This window comes from Schistocerca gregaria, chromosome 5 (assembly GCF_023897955.1).
Source record: "Schistocerca gregaria isolate iqSchGreg1 chromosome 5, iqSchGreg1.2, whole genome shotgun sequence".
Taxonomy (NCBI): domain Eukaryota; kingdom Metazoa; phylum Arthropoda; class Insecta; order Orthoptera; family Acrididae; genus Schistocerca; species Schistocerca gregaria.
Window position 1 is genome coordinate 39,932,787 of NC_064924.1, and position 19,252 is coordinate 39,952,038.

At 42.0% G+C, this 19,252-nt stretch overlaps 1 protein-coding gene across 2 annotated transcripts in view; it reads left to right on the forward strand.

Annotated features, from left to right (window-relative positions):
- The first annotated feature begins 4,116 nt into the window (after positions 1–4,116).
- The window catches only part of LOC126273006 (uncharacterized), a 100,000-nt gene continuing 84,864 nt past the window's right edge, over positions 4,117–19,252 (forward strand). The window contains exon 1 of one of the 2 annotated variants that reach the window (XM_049976371.1): positions 4,117–4,227. The gene's annotated coding sequence lies outside the window, so the exon portion shown is untranslated. Of the gene's footprint in view, positions 4,228–12,874; positions 12,962–19,252 lie in introns of those variants that run through there. The other variant, XM_049976370.1, reaches the window with a different exon arrangement.

The following is a 19,252-nucleotide window of genomic DNA, read 5'->3' on the forward strand; positions in this document are numbered from 1 at the left end:
TCAGCTCGAAGAAACTGAAAAACTGCCTCTCTACTGCCTCTCCCGAGCTCTTAGGCTCATTCCTTATATAGTTTCTTAACAAGTACAAGTTTTTTGAAAGTACTTTTCAACGAAGTCAGATTAATTGAGTTACAACTAAAATATCTGGTTTCATAAGGGATTATATTTACAATTTTGAAGATAATAAGTAACTGGTTATCACAAATGTGATTTCTAAAATTGCTATTCAAATTTGATATCGAAATTGTGCTTGAGAAGCGTGATTAATAATATTTGCTACAAAATAAGTAATTACAACACTAATTTTGTTGCTAACCGATTTTCGAGTATTTTACGTAATACAGATACAGATATTGAAATTCAATAATCTAGTTTCGACCAAATTATACAAATAACAGTTTGTTTATGACAGAAGGTTCTTGAACGGGTAATTACAGAATTAATTACAATGAATTCGATTTGAGTTTCTATGGAAACACAATATCTTCAGAGTGAAGGTAACTTTCAGTGTATCAGTTAGCCGCAAACCTACCAAAACATTAATTTTGACGTTTTATGGAATAATCGATTTTTGGCAATTAATTTCTCAGTTAATGTCTGCACTGATTTTAACACTAATATTTCTATGTCAATATTGTTTGATAGTTTCAAAAATGAGAGGCACGGGGTAGTCGCGTGGTCTGGGGTGCCTTGTCACGGTCCGCGCGGCTGCCACCGTCCTAAGTTCCATTCCTCCCTCGGGTATGTGTGTGTGTGTTGTCCTTAGCGTAAGTTACTTTAAGTTAGATTAAGTAGTGCGTAAGCTTAGGGACCGATGACCTCAGCACTTTGGTCCCACAAGGCCTAACCACAAATTAAAAATAAAAATACAACTACACAAATGAAATAATTATTTTTTCTATAAACTTTGTAAAATTGATGATTGCAATAACATGCTTTTCTACCAATTAAATATTCCTGTTAACTGTATTTCAATGAGTTGCAGTTGACTAAATGGGTGTACCACATTTTATGGACCTCGCGTAAAATGCTACTGGATGCAATACAGAGAACTAAAAGTTGTATTTTAACACTTGCCATGCAGTGAAATGTGTATCGTATAATACATAATACTGCAGTACCGAATACTTCACATAAGGATCCCTAGAGTATGTCCTACCACACAAAGGAGGAGCGTACATCGACCGTCCGAGCTGTGGCAGACCCGATGGAACACGGCAGGTTGGCTTGCATTCCTCCTGGCTATTAGCTTCACTAAATTCCATTACTGTCGGCCGTACCTGCATCTCTGTCACTGGACTTGTTCACCTGGGCGTTGTGCACACATCCTGTAAATGAAAGACCCTCTCTGTAGTCTCAGATCTTTGAGGAAACACCACTCAAATTCACACATAGAAACACATAACTCCTTTTCCTTTTTAGTTTCTTTTTAGTTTCCTTTTTAGTTTCTCATCTTGATAAGAAGTCCTTATCCACGACAACATTTTAAAGAATTGCCTTTGGCTGCGCGTCTGAGGTACGTCCTTTGAGGGGTCATAGAGGTCTGTACCTCATTTCCGAAATATCGAAATACTTGTAAGCTCAACAAACGCCTCTGAAACGTCTAGTAAGATTATTTACATTAGATTTGTAACTTCACAGTTCTTCCAATACAATAACACATCAGAGCAGTTGGTATTATTTCTTTAGAATGTTAATGCTAAATCATCGGAATGTGTTAATATAGTCCTTCAAAGCATTTGACAGTGTTATTATTATTATTATTATTATTATTATTATTATTATTATTACTATTAAATAAGATTCACGTCTGATTTTGTAATTTACTCTATGTGTGTTAGGGAAGGCTGGTAAGAGCGCAGGCAAGGACAAAAATTTTTTTAGCTTAAATTTTTTACTGGCCGAAAATGGTCCTTACAGAGTCTGATTTTAAGATTTGTTCATATAAATGGTGCCGTGATTTTCTGCATGGGTCTGGCGCAACTGAGCAACCAATGTAGTAGTCAACGGAATAGAGTTCCTGTTGGTTTCGGATAATATCACTGAGGGCATTGGAATAACTACAATACTGTCTTTTCCTATGGAAAACAATCAGAATGTATGTGCTTGTATCGCGTATGCTTAACTTGTCATAGTACGAAGGAAAACGCGAGTGCCTGACAATGACAAACAAACGTATTTACACAGTAGAAAAGGTTAGAAAAATAATCCCAATAGCGCAAAAAACGCTTAGATTGGTAAGTGGAAGACAATCAATCGACATAAGTTTAGTAAAATGAGATAGTCACAACATAAGAGAAAAAGAGGCCAACTCTACGAAGATTAAAGGTTTGGTCAATTTCAGTGCTAAGAAAGACAAGTTCAAATTTTAAGCGCTTGATTTTTCATAACAATGTTTCTCAAGTTAGCAGGAGTTATAACTCATGAAATATACTTCCAATTACATTAAACGTTTTTGTAATTTGAGAGTCGGCGATTTTTCTAATATAGTAAGTAGGATTTTTTGGTGTATTTTAATTTCGATTTTTGGTGCACGCTGTGGAAAACACTGATTTTAATTTCATTATGTAAAAAATCATTTTCTTAAATATCCCCACGCACAACCTTAGAAAATATCATCAGTTTCAATTAACTTTTTGAAATTTTGTTCTAGGTTCAGAGCCCACACCATCCGCCATCGCACTCCACGAAGACCTTTCGTCGAAGTTGTGTTGCGCCCTCTGGGTGCAAGTTATTTATTTACAAAATACGTAATACATAATACTATCTGAAGGGTGTACAATAGAGGTCTAAAGTCAGTTCTGTTATGTGTTTGTTATTTTAAAGAAAATAGAATTATTAGTATCCGTCCCAAAGAGGAGCGTCACCCAGGTCTACACCCTAAAATTTGCCGCCGGTCTTACACAAAATTATGTGGACTTCGAAGTTGAAACAGGATGTACGAAAACAACTTATAATGTGATTACATTAATTTGAGAAATATTAATATAGTGGGTTATATATCTACTTCTTTCTGTTTGATCTGCAAAGTTGAATTCTTTATATCATTAATGTAATCAGTAACAGTTAACATCAGTTAGATTGCTTAACTCTGCAAATACACTGACGACTATAGAGCATTTACGTTCTCTTCTCTCTGATGGCGCAATCGAACTCTTTATCAAGGAAACCTTTCTCTGTGGAAGAGAAGACATAAGAAGGTCTACAGCGATGTACATTTGATTCTTATTTGCGACTGTAAGTTATCTCAGATCATAATTTGTACGCACGATGGAAGGCGGAGAGCAGACGAGATGTTACACCATCTGAAGACAGAGTGAGAGGCACAGACATTTTACGAGGGACAGAGTGTGGTTCTTTCGGATGTCTGGGACGCCACACCAGCTGTGAGCTCAGATCGCTACAAGACGACGCTGAGCTGACTGTAAGATTCCGCTTGTAATACGGCCCCACGACAGTTTCGCGATCAGAGAATTTGTTGTCAAATTTTGCTGAACTGTCCTTCAAAATCCACGGCGCAGCCCCGATTTAGCGCCATCAGCCTTCCGTCTCTTTGAACCTGCGGAATATGGACTACGATCTGAACATTTTACTGATTCAGATACTGTCATAAGATAGTGGCTAGCATCAGCTCGTTCAGGTTTTCGCGAGAGAGGTATGCAGAGCCATGTAAATGATTGGTAAAAGTACATAGACAAATGGTGGTGACTATGCGAAAAATTGAAAGAAAGTACCAGAGATATTGCTCTATTTAACCGTGTTATTGTTCTTTCTGCACATGTTGTACTTTCAACGAAAATAAATAGGGGAGAGCATTACTTTTGCAGTGTTCCTCGTAGTAATGATCATTTTGACGTTCATTACTTTAATGAGGGTAATCTATCACGGCAGTTTTTTCCTCAGGTAGGCTTCAGAGCAAAAGGAAACGAAGGAGGCTTAACAGTACACCTTTAACAATGTCCTCAGCTATTGCACACGCTGAGAAATATCACTATAATCACTGGGAAAGTCACAAAAATCTGAAAATCGCGTTCCGCTCCCACGACGCCGACGTCGACGTGAAGTCCAGAAAAGCAAAACAGCAGAGGGAAACCGGTGAAGCAACATGGAGGGGCGCAATCATCGCATCGGGACCTTGCCTAGACTCATCTAGACGGTGTTTACTGAGGCTCCACCACCAATCCGGGACGCAGTCTGACAGCGGTCATCACGCAACGACGCTGCCTGGTAAACGACCTCTGCTTGTATCACCAAAACATTGTGTCACATGTACACACGTTCATATACATACACTGGCATAAAAAAATCGTAAGTTTAAAATTTTATTGATGTAGAGTAGAGTGAGTAACGTAATTTTTTTTAACAAATTTGTCTAGGTATCATATTTAAGTAACTAACGGTATTAAATCTTATGTTAATGTAAGTGCGAGATAATCCATCGCAAATGTCAAGTGCTAGTTACAACCGCTCTTTTAATTGAGAACAGTATTGTTAGGCTTATTTTCATGTAGGGGAGAGGTGATCGATATATCGAAAATAACTAATAGCACTGAAAAAGGTTTTATTAAAATTATCGATATATGATCTTTCATTAGAATAACGCCCAGAGCACGGTAGCGTTTCAGGGAAATCAAAGAGGGTTCAAAGCGACTACTTTTGTTTCTAAATTCTACAATATATTGGGTATTGTTAGCTCTCTTGTCTTGCTTTCTGCGCTGTGAATAAGACCACGTAACTGCAACGTGCGATTTCCGTTTGATATGCCATGGAAGGGATCAGGGCATTTTTATTAAACGGCAAGAAAAGTTACTATAGTTAATCTATACGAAAAAAACTTACGTTGAAACCTATACTGAGGTCTAGGTAGAGCTTTGCCGTAAGGTCACGGGCTAAGATTAACTGAGGAATTGTCTGCGCTAGAGTAAGTAACACTAAGTATTAAACTCTATTACGTGCTGAATAACTGATAACAGAATCTGTGGACTATACGAAGGGACGTTAAAGTAAATATAAAAACGGAATTGCATACTTAGCTTTCTGAAAGCAAAAGCGCAAGAAGTTTGAATGAGTGTGCCGAAGTATAGTAATGGACTATAGTCATTGCTATAATATATTTGAGGGACTAACTACAAAAATCACTGAATTTTAGCTGCTGTAATTGCTGAGAGTAATTGTAGGATCAACCCTCCCTTTCTCTGTGTATAAAACGCAATCATTGATGATCATTTAATTATTATGAAATGTTAATAAAAACTAAAGTGGTTTCCACAATAACGTGTGTATTAGTCAAAGATAGACAAGCTGCAGACTGTATCTTTGCATGACGTAACATACGATTACGAGATATTACGAAGCGTAAGTTGTGACTTATAAGCTCTTAACATTCCATTTGCAGTCGGACAAATATAATACAAAATCAGAAACAGTGCGGATAAATAGTAACGTCGGAAACAGGAAGTTGAAATAATAACTAAAATCCAAAGGCGTTATGAATTACCTTGTCCTTGGTAACACAGCAACAAATGAAGGGTGATCGACTGTCAACAACGATTATGAAAACCCGAAGTTAAGTCGCCGTTGCCGGCCGTGGTTGCCAAGCGGTTCTAGGCGCTTCAGTCCGGAACCGCGTGACTGCTACGGTCGCAGGTTCGAATCCTGCCTTGGGCATGGATGTGTGTGATATCCTTACGTTAGTTAGGTGTAAGTAGGTGACTGATGAGCTCAGATGTGAGGTCCCATAGTGCTCAGAGCCATTTGAACCATTTAGTCGCCGTTACGATGAAGATGTTTGAAGCTGCTCCATTTGATGTGTAGATACAACGAAGGTTGGGCATATACAGTAGATAACATCAATATCTTTCGTCAGGGAACTCGATGACAGCAGATAGACGGAGGGCGGCTACATAGTATATTAATAAAAGGTGTACCCCTCAGGATGTTGACTACAAGCTTACAAGCTTGCATGTATTGCGTCGTACTGGTGCCAGATGTCAGTTTGTGGTACTGAGCTCCACGCCTGTTGGGCTTGATCGATAAATACAGGGACTGTTAATGCTGTTTATGCACGGCTCTGGATGTCCCATACGTGCTCCTTGGTGAGAGATCTGGTGATCGAGCAGTCCTAGACATGTCGACACTCTGTAGAGCATGCAGGGGCACAACAGCGGTACATGGGCGAGCGTTATTTATTTATTTATTTGCACGTCAAGTTCCGTAGGACCAAATTGAGGAGTAAATCTCCAAGGTCATGGAGCGTGTCAGTACATGAACTTACAACATAAAAGTAGTAACACATAAAAATAAATGTTCATAAACCTGAAAAAAAATCTGTCCATAAGTTTAAGTAAACGCTATCAGCAATAAAAAAAGAATCAGCTTAATTTTTCAAGGAACTCCTCGGCACAATAGAAGGAGTGAAAGATGAGGAAACTCTTCAGTTTCGATTTGAAAGCGCCTGGATTACTGCTAAGATATTTGAATTCGAGTGGCAGCTTACTGAAAATGGATGCAGCAGTATACTGCACGCCTTTTTGCACTAGAGTTAAGGAAGTCCGATCCAAATGGAGGTTTGATTTCTGCCGAGTATTAACCGAGTGAAAGCTGCTTATTCTTGGGAAAAAACTAATATTGGTAACAAGAAACGACAATAACATATTGAGAGGCCAATGTCAAAATACCCAGACTCGTGAACAGTGGTCGACAAGAGGTTCGTGAACTCACACCACTTATTGCCCGAACCGACCGTTCCTGAGCCAAAAATATCCTTCTAGAATGGGAAGAGTTACCCCAAAACATAATACCATACGACATAAGAGAATGAAAATAAGCAAAGTAGACTAAGTTACGCGTCGAAGTATCACTGACTTTTGTTACCGTTCGAATAGTAAAAATGGCAGTATTAAGTTTTTGAACAAGATCCTGAACGTGGGCTTTCCACAACAGCTTACTATCTATCTGAACACCTAGAAATTTGAACTGTTCAGTTTCACTAATCATATACCCGTTTTGTGAGATTAAAACGTCAGGTTTTGTTGAATTGTGTGTTAGAAACTGTAAAAACTGAGTCTTACTGTGATTTAACGTTAGTTTACTTCCTACAAGCCATGAACTGAGGTCATGTACTGCACTATTTGAAACCGAGTCATTTTTGCACACATCATCCTTTACCATCAAGCTAGTGTCATCAGCAAACAGAAATATTTTATGGTTAGCCATAATACTAGAGGGCATATCATTTATATAAATAAGGAATAAGAGCGGCCACAACACTGATCCCTGGGGCACTCCCCCCCACTTGACAGTACCCCACTCAGATCCCACATCACAGCCGTTATCAACATTGTGAATAATGACCTTTTGCTGCCTGTTGCTAAAGTAAGAGGTGAACCAATTGTGAGCTACTCCCCTTATTCCGTAATGGTCCCACTCCTAGAGCAATATTGTGAGATCAACACAGTCAGATGCCTTAGTTAAATAAAAAAATACGCCAAGCGTTCGAAACTTTTTGTTTAGCCCATCCAGTACCTCACAGAGAAAAGAGAAGATATCATTTTCAGTTGTTAAACGATTTCTAAAGCCGAACTGTAAATCGTGTCACATAAAACGAACGATTAACCTTATATACACAGCCTTTTCGATAATTTTTGCAAAGACTGATGGCATAGAAATAGGTCTAAAATTATCTGCATTATTCCTTTCTCCCTTTTTATAAAGCGGCTTTACTACTGAGTACTTTAATCGCTCAGGAAACTGACCATTCCTAAAGGAAAAATTAGAGATATGGCTAAATACAGGGCTAACATGTGCAGCACAGTACTTTAATATTCTGCTAGACACTCCAACATAACTATGAGAGTCCTTAGTCTTCAGTGATTTAATTATTGACTCAATCTCCCTCTTGTCTGTATCACAGAGGAGTATTTCAGACAACAATCTCGGAAAGGCATTTGCTAAGAAATTTATATGATTTCCTGTAGAAAATAAATTTTTATTTAATTCACCAGCAATGCTCAGAAAATGATTGTTAAATACTGTACATATATCTGATTTATTAGTAACAGAAATTTTATTACTGCGAACTGACTTGATATCAACGGCCTGGTGCTGCTGACCAGACACTTCCTTCACAACTGACCATATGGCTTTAATTTTATCCTGTGAATTAGCTATTCTATTTGCATACCATATACTCTTTGCCTTCCTAATAACATTTTTAAGCGCCTTACAATACTGTTTTCATTAGGCTACTGTAGTTCGATTGTGACTGCTTCTAACATTTTGATATAATTCCCGCTTTGTTCTACAAGATATCCTTATCCCACTAGTCAGCCAACAAGGCTGTCCATTACTGCTAGTGCCACGTTTAGAATGTTCTCTCAAAGAGCATGAGAAATGTGTTATGGAAAGCATTGTATTTATCATCTATATTATCGGCACAATAAACATCTTGCCACTCTTGTTCCTTGATTACTTTTAAAAAATCTCTCTATTGCTGTTGGATTAACTTTCCTACATAGTTTGTTAGTAAATAAGACATTGGTTTGAGTACAAAAGCCTTTTAGTGTTAAAATTTGTGCTTCATGATCTGAATGAGGGAAACACCCTGTTCTATCCTGTTCACGAATGACAAACAAACAGATCGATTCACCAGGCTGACGTACAAAACGCAGTCAGGGTGTGTGGGAAAACCACTAGAGTGCTCGTCGAGTTATACGAAATCGCAACGTAGACAAAATAACTGCAGGTGTAGGACCAGCGTGTCCAGCAGGCAGACAGGTTTGTTTCAGTAACTCAACTGGCCTACTTCTAAGCGAAACACGGCCATCATTGGCACAGAGGCAGAATCACCTTTCATTATAAAACAGAAGAGACCTCCACCCGGCTCTCCAATGAGTTCTCCCTTGACATCACTAAAGTCGCAAATTATGGTGGCTTGGGGCCAGTGGAAAGCGCGCTACAGGGTGTCTGTCTCGGAGCTGTCCTTGAAGTAAGTGATTTGTGACAGTTTGTTGTACGTGCATGGCGTCTCACATAAGATTCGTCGGGTGTATTTTCTCGGGTCTTCCATATTTTCAATTTCGTTTTTACTTTATGTACCTAGAGTTATTCGAAACAAATAGTGTCATCACATTTTCAAGCGATGCTCAGTGTCGACGGAAACTAGCCGTTTGCTTCCCGTTACAAAGAGAATGCTTTTTCAGCGGAATTGTACGTTCGCATTCGACACAGCGGTAAATAATTACTGTAGTGCGTTATTCGTGTTAGCGACGTATTAACATTCACAGTAAAACACGAAGAACAACGAATACGCCAGCAGTGACGTCATCGCTGAGGTATGCGCTCTTTTCTACCGCCAAGCATGCAGCGTTACTGAGACCCCCTGGATAGCTATTTATTCTTCGTGTTTTACTGTCCCTTTTAATACATAACGATAAGACGAATATCGTGCTAGTCTGATGTGTAAAAATAATTTTGTTTGTAACGAGAAACAATCCGACGCTTTCCGTCGACACAGATCTTGGCATGGAAGACGTGAACAGCACTATTTGTCTGGGCTGCCCGACGACACCCAGAAGACACGTGCGGTATATGTGAGGTACTGTAGAGAAAAAATGACGTGTCACGAAGTAATTAAGCAAATATGTGACAAGAAGATATTCGTAGGGATCTCGGCGAAAATACGAAGCCGTAAACTTCGGCATCAGATTGATAGTTTTGGACGTTGCAGCACAGTTTTACCGCATTGCTGGCAAGGACACTAAATAGGAGACGTATCGATACCAGGGTAATAAAGTCTTTGCGAAATTCGTCCGTGTACTCAGATGGACAGCAACTAAACCTCGCAGAGGGTCGCATGTGGAGTATACGGATATGTCAACATCTGAGACAGGGCGTGTAGTTGGGATCAAAGAAGCCGGATGGAGCAATCGGCAAATCGCTCGACATTTGAATAGGAGCAATGCCTCTATTCGATAATGTACTCAGGAATGGCTGAACCATGGCCGAACACAGCGTCAAGAAGGAACTAGTCAATCTAGAGAGACGACAGAACGGAATGACCGAGCTGTCATCTGAGGGGCACTCAGAGCCCCTGATTCATAATTATCATCGATCCGACGTGCAACTGTTGTGATTGGCAGGAGAGCGAACACCGTGTTACTAGAGGAGACCGAATTGCACGCGTTTTAGCTCACGCAGGCTGGCGTGAGGTCTGGAACAGGACAAGAGAATTAGAATTTAGAAAAAACGGACGTAGCTGGTGGAATACTTAACTTTAATCCTTTAATGATGAACGTCGGTCTTGACAGTACATGATTCACAATATCAATAGTAACTGATAATGGCGCGTTGCTAGGTCGTAGCAAATGACGTAGCTGAAGGCTATGATAAACTATCGTCTCGGCAAATGACAACGTAAGTAGGCAGTGAACCATCGCTGGCAAAGTCGGCTGTACCACTGGGGCGACTGCTAGGGAGTCTCTCTAGACCTGCCGTGTGTCGGCGCTCGGTCTGCAATCACTGATATTGGCGACACGCGGGTCCGACGTATACTACCGGACGGCGGCCGATTTAAAGGCTACCACCTAGCAAGTGTGGCGTCTGGCGGTCACACCACAGCAACAGGTGTTTCATTGACCATGAGGACCATAGGCGGCTCATAGAGAGCAGGCTGAACCCACGGCTCCCCTTGCGCCGATTTCCAGTGGCCTCACTACACCAACAAGACCATTTGCAATGATGACAGGTGCGTTCGTAGAATCTCATTGAATGCATTAGAGTTATCTTCATAGACAAGTTCTGCTTCGAACTGAGCACCGACGACCACAGAAGATGTGTCTGGAGGCGCGCTGGACAGCGGTGGGACACCAACCTGACTGTTGCCCACCACACAGCCTTAACGACTGAGAGTGATGGTCTTCGACGCCACTTCATTTCATAGCTAGACCCCTTGGCTTCTCATCCGTGCCATCCTTACAGCACTGTGATGCGCCGAATTATCCTATGCTCTATTTTGTTGCCCTTCACGGCAAGCCATCCTTCTACCTTGACCAGCAATGTCTACAGATCTGTGCAGAACTCAGAACATTTGGAAGCATTATGGTTAGGCCCCTCCAACCAGCTCGGAATTTTGACAACCTAACGCTCCAGTTGACAGAACTTGGCACAATATACCTCAGGAAGAAACCTTACAACTTTTTGTATAAAGGGCAAAGGTGGACCAATGAGTTGTTGACTAGCTGAGTTTGTGAATCTCTTTCTCTTGAATATGGTCTAATTTTCCTGAAATTGTAATCATTTGTTTGTCTGTACATATACATTACATCTACCTATTTCCGCCCCATTCGGAGAATTTATTCGTTATGAGTATTTTTATCTTAGTGTGTTTTTTTAACAATGTATCAAATAAATGTGCTGCAAATGGTCAGCTCTGCTTTCATCTTGCAAGAAAGACTGGCAGCCTTTACCACTTCTGTTAGCCCCTCGAAATAAGAGAGAATCTCTTCTGATTCAAAGTTACACACATCATTGGTCCGACGTGAGCAACCACCTGCAGTTGGCTGCAACCTGTCTTCTTCATGGGAGGACCCTTTCCACATCTCGAATGACTCCAAACGGTATGCATGTGGAGTGGACACTGGTTTTCTTTCCCTTCTTGGCAGCCATGTCCCTAAGGGGCCCCATAACGCGCCTAACGTTGGAGTTCCCAACTACCAACTATCCCACCCTCTGTGATTGCCCGATCTTTCAGGCTGAGTGGTTTCCTCTGAAATAGGAAAGGCGACGTCATCTGGATCAGCGACAGTGTCAGCCACACACAGCACCTGGAATCTGTTTGTCAGACGAACTGCGCAGGCCTTACGTGCGGCCGCCTGAGAAGTCTTTCTCCACCTGCTTCGTCCCGGGGCGACCTCCCACTCGACCACAGGTGAGGGGTCGACCTCAGTGCGAGCAGTAACTGGGTTGGGCACCGCTGAGGAGCGATCGGAGGACTCTGACGTGCTGGACGTCCGTTGGATCCCCACGGTTGGCCCACAACAGTGGTGCCCATCCACTGCAGCCTCAAGCTGTGTAACCGAAGTCATCACAGCCTGTAGCTGAGAGCGAAGTGACACCAACTCCTCTCGCATCCGCACACAACAATCGCAGTCCCTGTCCATACAAAAGACCGTGAAAATCTAAACTATGCAGATAAACGGATTATCGGCACGCGCTGCGAAACTCTACTGTAGACTCTGACAAAAACGCAGGAGCTGTGTCTAATAATACGCAGATATTCCAGAACCGAACTACCGAAACAATCAGGTGAAACTAAATAATTATCCCCTGATAAGGAACTTGTAATATGTCACAAAATCGGTTTACTTTCCGACGCAAACGGAAACGCGAGAACTGTGGCTATTAGATGTTAAATCTACACGCAGAAAGTCAACAAACTAAACTATTAAAACACGCAGATAATATAATAAAATTCGCTCCTGATTAGGAACTCGTAAAAGTCACAAAAGCGGTTAGTTCCCAGTTGCTGCGTCTGTCTCAGTCGGCTACTGCTGCCTGGCATAGCTTTCGCAATGTCTCTCGTAGTAATGATTACTTTGACGTTAATTACTTTATTGGGGGTGTAGAGTATTACCACAGTCTTTTTGAGATGGGTGTAAGAACAAACAGATTCAAATAGAACTTAACTGTACATTCCTCGTATCGCCCTCAGCTACGGCTCATCTGAGAATGACGAATTTTATGACAAAGTCGCTTACAGCGCTGCGGGAAGAACAGAAAACAAAAACTGATGAACGAAACCTGTCCAGCAACACGCAGCTGTGCAAATATTGTAGCGGGACCTTGTCCTTTCTCCCGTAGTTTACACAGTGTTTAGTGTGAGTCCACGACCACTCCTCGACGCTCATACCGCCTTCTGACAGCAATCAGAACGCAACGACGCTCATACGAGGAACACTGTCAGGTAAACTTTCTTTACTTGTATCACTAACACATTGTGTTACATGCGCATACACAGGGTGAGTCTAACGATTACCACCTAGAATAACTCCCAAACTATGATAGAAGCTGTAAAGTTTGTGGGACAAGTGTTTCATGGGACAATGGGGGTCATAATAAGACGTTGGTTTTTAGTTGCTAGGTGGAGATGCGTCAGAGACATGATGGTCAAGTTTGTTTTTAAAATGGGATGCTATAGTTTGTTACTTATTTTCTGATAGCGGCTGTTGTTGTTGTTGTGGTCTTCAGTCCTGAGACTGGCTTGATGCAGCTCTCTATGCCACTCTATCCTGTACAAGCTTCTTCATCTCCCAGTACCTACTGCAGCCTACATCCTTCTGAATCTGCTTAGTGTATTCATCTCTTGGTCTCCCTCTACGATTTTTACCCTCCACGCTGCCCTCCAGTACTAAATTGGTGATCCCTTGATGCCGCAGAACATATCCTACCAACCGATCCCTTCTTCTAGTCAAGTTGTGCCACAAACTCTTCTTCTCCCCAATTCTATTAAAAACCTCATCATTAGTTATGTGATCAACACATCTAATCTTCAGCATTCTTCTGTAGCACCACATTTCGAAAGCTTCTGTTCTCTTCTTGTCGAAACAATTTACCGTCAATGTTTCACTTCCACACATGGCTACTCCATACAAATACTTTCATAAACGACTCCCTCACACTTAAATCAATACTCGATGTTAACAAATTTTTCTTCTTCAGAAACGCTTTCCTTGTCATTGCCAGTCTACATTTTATATCCTCTCTACTTCGACCATCATCAGTTATTTTGCTCCCCAAATAGCAAAACTCTTTTACTACTTTGTCTCATTTCCTATTCTAATTCCCTCAGCATCACCCGACATAAATCGACTACACACAATTATCCTCGTTTTGCTTTTATTGATGTTCATCTTATACCCTACTTACAAGACACTGTCCATTCCGTTCAACTGCTTTTCCAAGTCCTTTGCTGAATTACAATGTCATCGGCGAAGCTCAAAGTTTTTATTTCTTCTCCATGGGTTTTAATACCTACTCCGAACTTTTCTTTTGTTTCCTTTACTGCTTGCTCAATACACAGATTGAGTAGAATTGGGGAGAGGCTACAACGCTGTCTCACTGCCTTCCCAACCGCTGCTTCCCTTTCATGTTCCTCGACTCTTATAACATCCATCTGATTTCTGTACAAATTGTAAATATCCTTTCGCTGCCTGTATTTTACCCCCGCCGCCTTCAGAATTTGAAAGAGAGTATTCCAGTCAACATTGTGAAAAGCTTTCTCTAAGTCTACAAAAGCTATAAATATAGGTTAGGGTCAGTATTGCTTCACGTGTTCCAACATTTTTACGGAATCCAAGCTGATCTTCCCCGAGGTCGGCTTCTACCAGTTTTCCAATTCCTCTGTAAAGAATTCCCGTTAGTATTTTGCACCTGTGACTTATTACAGTGATAGTTCGGTAATTTTTACATCTGTCAACACCTGCTTTTTTGGGAGTGGAATTATTATATTCTTCTTGAAGTCTGAGGGAATTTCGCCTGTCTCATACATCTTGCTCACCAGATGGTAGAGTTTTGTCAAGACTGGCTCTCTCAAGGCTGTCAGTAGTTATGGCGTGTAACAGTAAGGTCTTTGAGGGTCAACGAAGGTCACAAAGGTGGAATGAACGACCATTTACAGAATGTGTTCAGAGTGATGACCATTGGTATCAATGCAGCGCTGCAATCTTCTATCATGAATTGAATGGTATTCCTTACCGCTTCGGCACTTATCGAAGCACATGCTCTGACAATTCTGTATTGTACATCGTGCAAATAGTAAATATTCGCCGAATACGGCGTACCCATCTAACGTGCCATTGGCATGTAAACACCATTCGACAGTTTCGCAATACAACGCTAATAGGAACGGTAAGCCTAGTATTGTCGAATCCAGCGAATGTGAATTCCTTCGAAGAACAAGTCGATATGTTTCTCATTTACGGAGAATGCCAACAAAATTCAGTGAGAACTAGAGACTTATAGGCTGAAAGATATAATCAACGCACTCACCCTACATATCGTACACTTAAATATATGTGTGATAAATTGAGACCAACTGGATCTTTAACGCATCGGAAACATATCCGGCAAAGGAAAGTTACTAACGAGGAAACGGAGATTGGTGCTCTTGCCACTGTGGTTCGACATCCTTGCGTCAAAGCGCAAGGGAATCTGGCATAAGCGAGAGTAATGTTGTTCGTGTTCTGCACCGCCATAAATATCATCCTTACCATATTAGTCTCTACCAAGAATTAACTGGTACAGATTGTATGCGTCGCATTTAATTCTGCCAATGGGCTCAACTTCAGATTCATAGGGATGACAAACTTAGTAATTTGATTTTATTTACTGAAGAGGGTGCATTCACGAACCATGTAAATGTTAATTTGCATAACATGCGTTATTGGGCAACTGAAAATCCATGTTGGCTGCGGCAAGTTGCATACCAAAAACCTTGGTCGGTGAATGTATGGTGTGGGATTGTGGACGACAGAATTATAGGCCCCTATTTCATCGAAGGAAATCTTAATGTTAGGAAGTAGACCACATTCTTGCAAGAAACATGAGGTCAGTTATTGGAAGAAATACCTTTAGGAACAAGGAACAGAATGTGGTATCAACACTATGAGTGTCAGGCACATTTTTCGCTGATTGCTAGAAATGAGTTGCAGCGACATTTGCCAAATCGTTGGATTGGACGCGGAGGAGATGTGTCGTGGGCGGCTCGATCGCGAGACTTGAAACCTGTGGTGTTTTCTTGTGGGAATTCCTATAAGACGTTGTTTATAAAGACGTTCCAACTACACCTGAGGATACGCGAGACAAAATTGTCAGAGCATGTTCTTTGATAAGTGCCGGTGTGATAAGGAAAACCGCTCATTCAGTGATAAGAAGTTAGCAACACTGCACTGATATCAATATTCATCACTTCGAACACCTTCTGTAAATGGACGTGATGCCATCTTTTTGACATTAGTTGACCTTCAAAGACGTTACTGTTACACGCCGTTGGATTCGTCTCGATGGGCGCTATCAGAAAATATGCACCAAACTATTCCACCCCATTTTGAAAAACGATGTTGACCTGCATATATCTGAAGCGACCCCACCTAGTAAAAAAGAAACAAAAGTCATATTGTGGCCCCCACTGTCTCATGCAACGTTTCTCCCACCATCTCTACTGTTCCATTCATACTTTCGGAGTTATTCACGGTGGCAATAGATAGTGACTCACCCTGTATACTGAAGGAAAAAAAATCGCAACACCAAGAAAAGAAAGTTGGCGGGCGTGTTTCTGAAGCCGAAAGTTTTGTCTCTACCAATTTCGCGTCAGTCGCGCTAGAGGGGCGCTAGTAGTTCCACTATAAGGATGCAAATCAAGTTTGCTTTAAACACACGCTGTGACGGCCTGAGTGTGAGCTACGTCTGAGAGTTTATGTTAGTAAGCAGCGCCTTTAGGGCAAGAAACACGCCATTTTCAACAACTCACGAAGTTTGAACGAAGTCGTGTAATAGGGCTACGAGAAGCTGGCTGTTCCTTTTGCGATGTTGCAGAAGGAATTTTTAGGAATGTACAAACTGTACATGACTGCTGGCAGCGATGATCACGGGAATGTACAGTCGCATAGAGACCGGGCTCTGGACGGACACGTGACGATACAGAGAGGAAAGACCATCGTGACTGGCGTATGGCTCTGTCACATCGTACTGCACCTGCAGCAGTGACGCAACGAACTGTTACAAATCGGTTACTTCAAGGACAGTTCTAAGCCAGTTGTCTTGAATATACATTTCATGGAGCGCAAACCACCGCCATTTGCGACCTCAGTAATGTCAAGCGAGAACTCATTGGAGGGCAGCGTGGACGTCTGTTGTGTTTCCTGAAGCAGGCTGGTTTTGCCTCCAGGTCAGTATTGGTTAGAAGGAGGCCAGTTGAGGACCTGCAGCCAACCTACCCACGCACTAGAGACACTGGACCTACGTCTGGACTTATGGTCAGGGCTGCGATTCGAGTGACAGCAGGCCCACTCTCATGGTTATCCCACGCACTGGGACCGCAAATCTGTACGTCAGTCTGGTGATTCGATCTGCAGTCTTGCCACCCGCCATTCATAAACAGCATTCCAGGGGGTGATTTCCAACAGGATAACAGACGCCCACATACCACTGTTGTAACCAAACCTTCTGTACAGAGTGTCGATATGAGGCCTTGACCTCCCTCGGGCGAGTACATATGGGGCATCGTAGGACGACAGCTCCAGTCGTTTAGGCATCTGGCACCTGTACAAAACAGTGCATGCCCGTCTGCATGCTTTGATTAAACATTCTGACAGTTTATTAACGTACCAACATTTCACATCTGCAATAGCTTATCTCACACACCTGCGATTTTCCATTGTTAATCACATTACCTGGACCAATATGTACACGAAATTTCATTAATGTAACTACCACCATGCAGCTGCCTGATGCCGCCTCCATCATGTGACGCCATTCAGTCCATTCGAAAGCCCAGGAACCATTAAAATTCGGCAGACGGGCAGTGTTACTAGTACTTTTAAGCACTTACGTAACTGTATTAGATAACCACCGTGGAAGTGTCCAGCTGCCGGCTCTGAGCTAGTACACTCGTGTGCTAAACTTACGGATGAAAGTGGCTTTCAATGATCTGTCACTGCCAAATAACGTAGCTCGTGTAACTGAAAGAAATACGCAATGAGATGAACAGAAATGAAACTTTAAGTCGCATGGGCGTACCGACCACCAAGTCTTATAATCCGGTACATTACTGTTCAACGTTACTGTGACTCTGTACTCCGTCCCCATCTCCCCTTTCCAGGCGCGCATTCCACCCTGAATTCCTTTTTGTGGATGTCAATCCGCGGCACCATCGAAGTGAGCGAGAGTAGGAGCTTTTGGAAGGAGATGATATTCGTCTTATGGGCCGACCTGGCAATTCCCTCTACTTAAATTCCTCCGAGCGTGAGTGTGATGCGTTTTGGGGGAGGGGGGGGGGGACACCATCCGGCAGTTGTCAACCACGCAGGTTGACCAATGGAGTAAATCGCGGTGAATTCAGTGTAATTACTGTCTATGAATAAAGGTGTCGTTTCTGTTCGTCTCATTGGGTATTTATTGCAGTTACTTTCTCTTCTGCGCTGCACTGTAGCAGTTATTTCTATGTACTGTTAAGTTTCATCGAGCTGTGTTACGTGGCAGCAGCACCTCAGATGAGACTCACATTCGTCCTTGTGTTTTGCACATGAGTGTGGTATCCTCCTTGCCACCACGGTAATTCTGCTCAGCTGCCCACCCTCGGCACCAACAGCTTGCGACATCTTCTCCTTTCCTTTCATCTACATCATATTTTGCACCAACTTTTACATCAAGAAATCAAAATAAAACCATGTTCAGAAGGGCATCAAATAAAAGTGGTCCGAAGAACAGTTTCAGGGTACAAAGAAATTTACTAACCTGACAGTAGCAGATGCTGAAAGTGACCACCTCAACAAGTTGATGAAGACGGATCGAAGCTGGACTACTGGAATTGCTGCCATCTCATCGGAAATGTTCTGCTGCAGTTCTTGAAGATTGTGAGAGTTGTTGCTATATACCTTAGACTTGAGGGCTTCCCACACAAAGTAATCGCACATTGCCAGATCAGGTGACCTTGATGGCCAGGAAGTGCCTCTACCAGATTGATTCCATCAGCCGTGAGGATGGTGTAAATGTGCTCCAACGTACAGTCAGCTCTATAGGCAGTTGCTCCAGTCTGTTGAGTCGGTCTTTTCCTCCTCCTTTAATGCTACCACAAATTGTTTCAAAATGTCTGAGCCACTTTTATTTGCCCCCCCCCCCCCCACTCTAGATACTTAATTCACATACAGAGTAATTCCTTGATGCTACAGAGTTTTAGGAATGATGGGGAAGGGTAGGTGCGTGAATCTGAAGTAAGAAATACTCGTCGAGAAGCGACTGCGTCGAAATTTATAACGGGTAATAGTTCTTATATCCCTCACAGTGGATTACATGTACCGGTACCGTTGTTGCTAAGACAGTAGTGTCGGCAACCTTCACAGGCGGTAAGAAGGACTAAACAAACCAAAATGTCCAATAAACATTGGCTCTAAAATGCATAGCTTAAGAGCTATGGGGACGTGTTCAGTAGAAGACATGTTTGACAGTGACCGTAATGGACAGGTCTTCATAGCTCCTA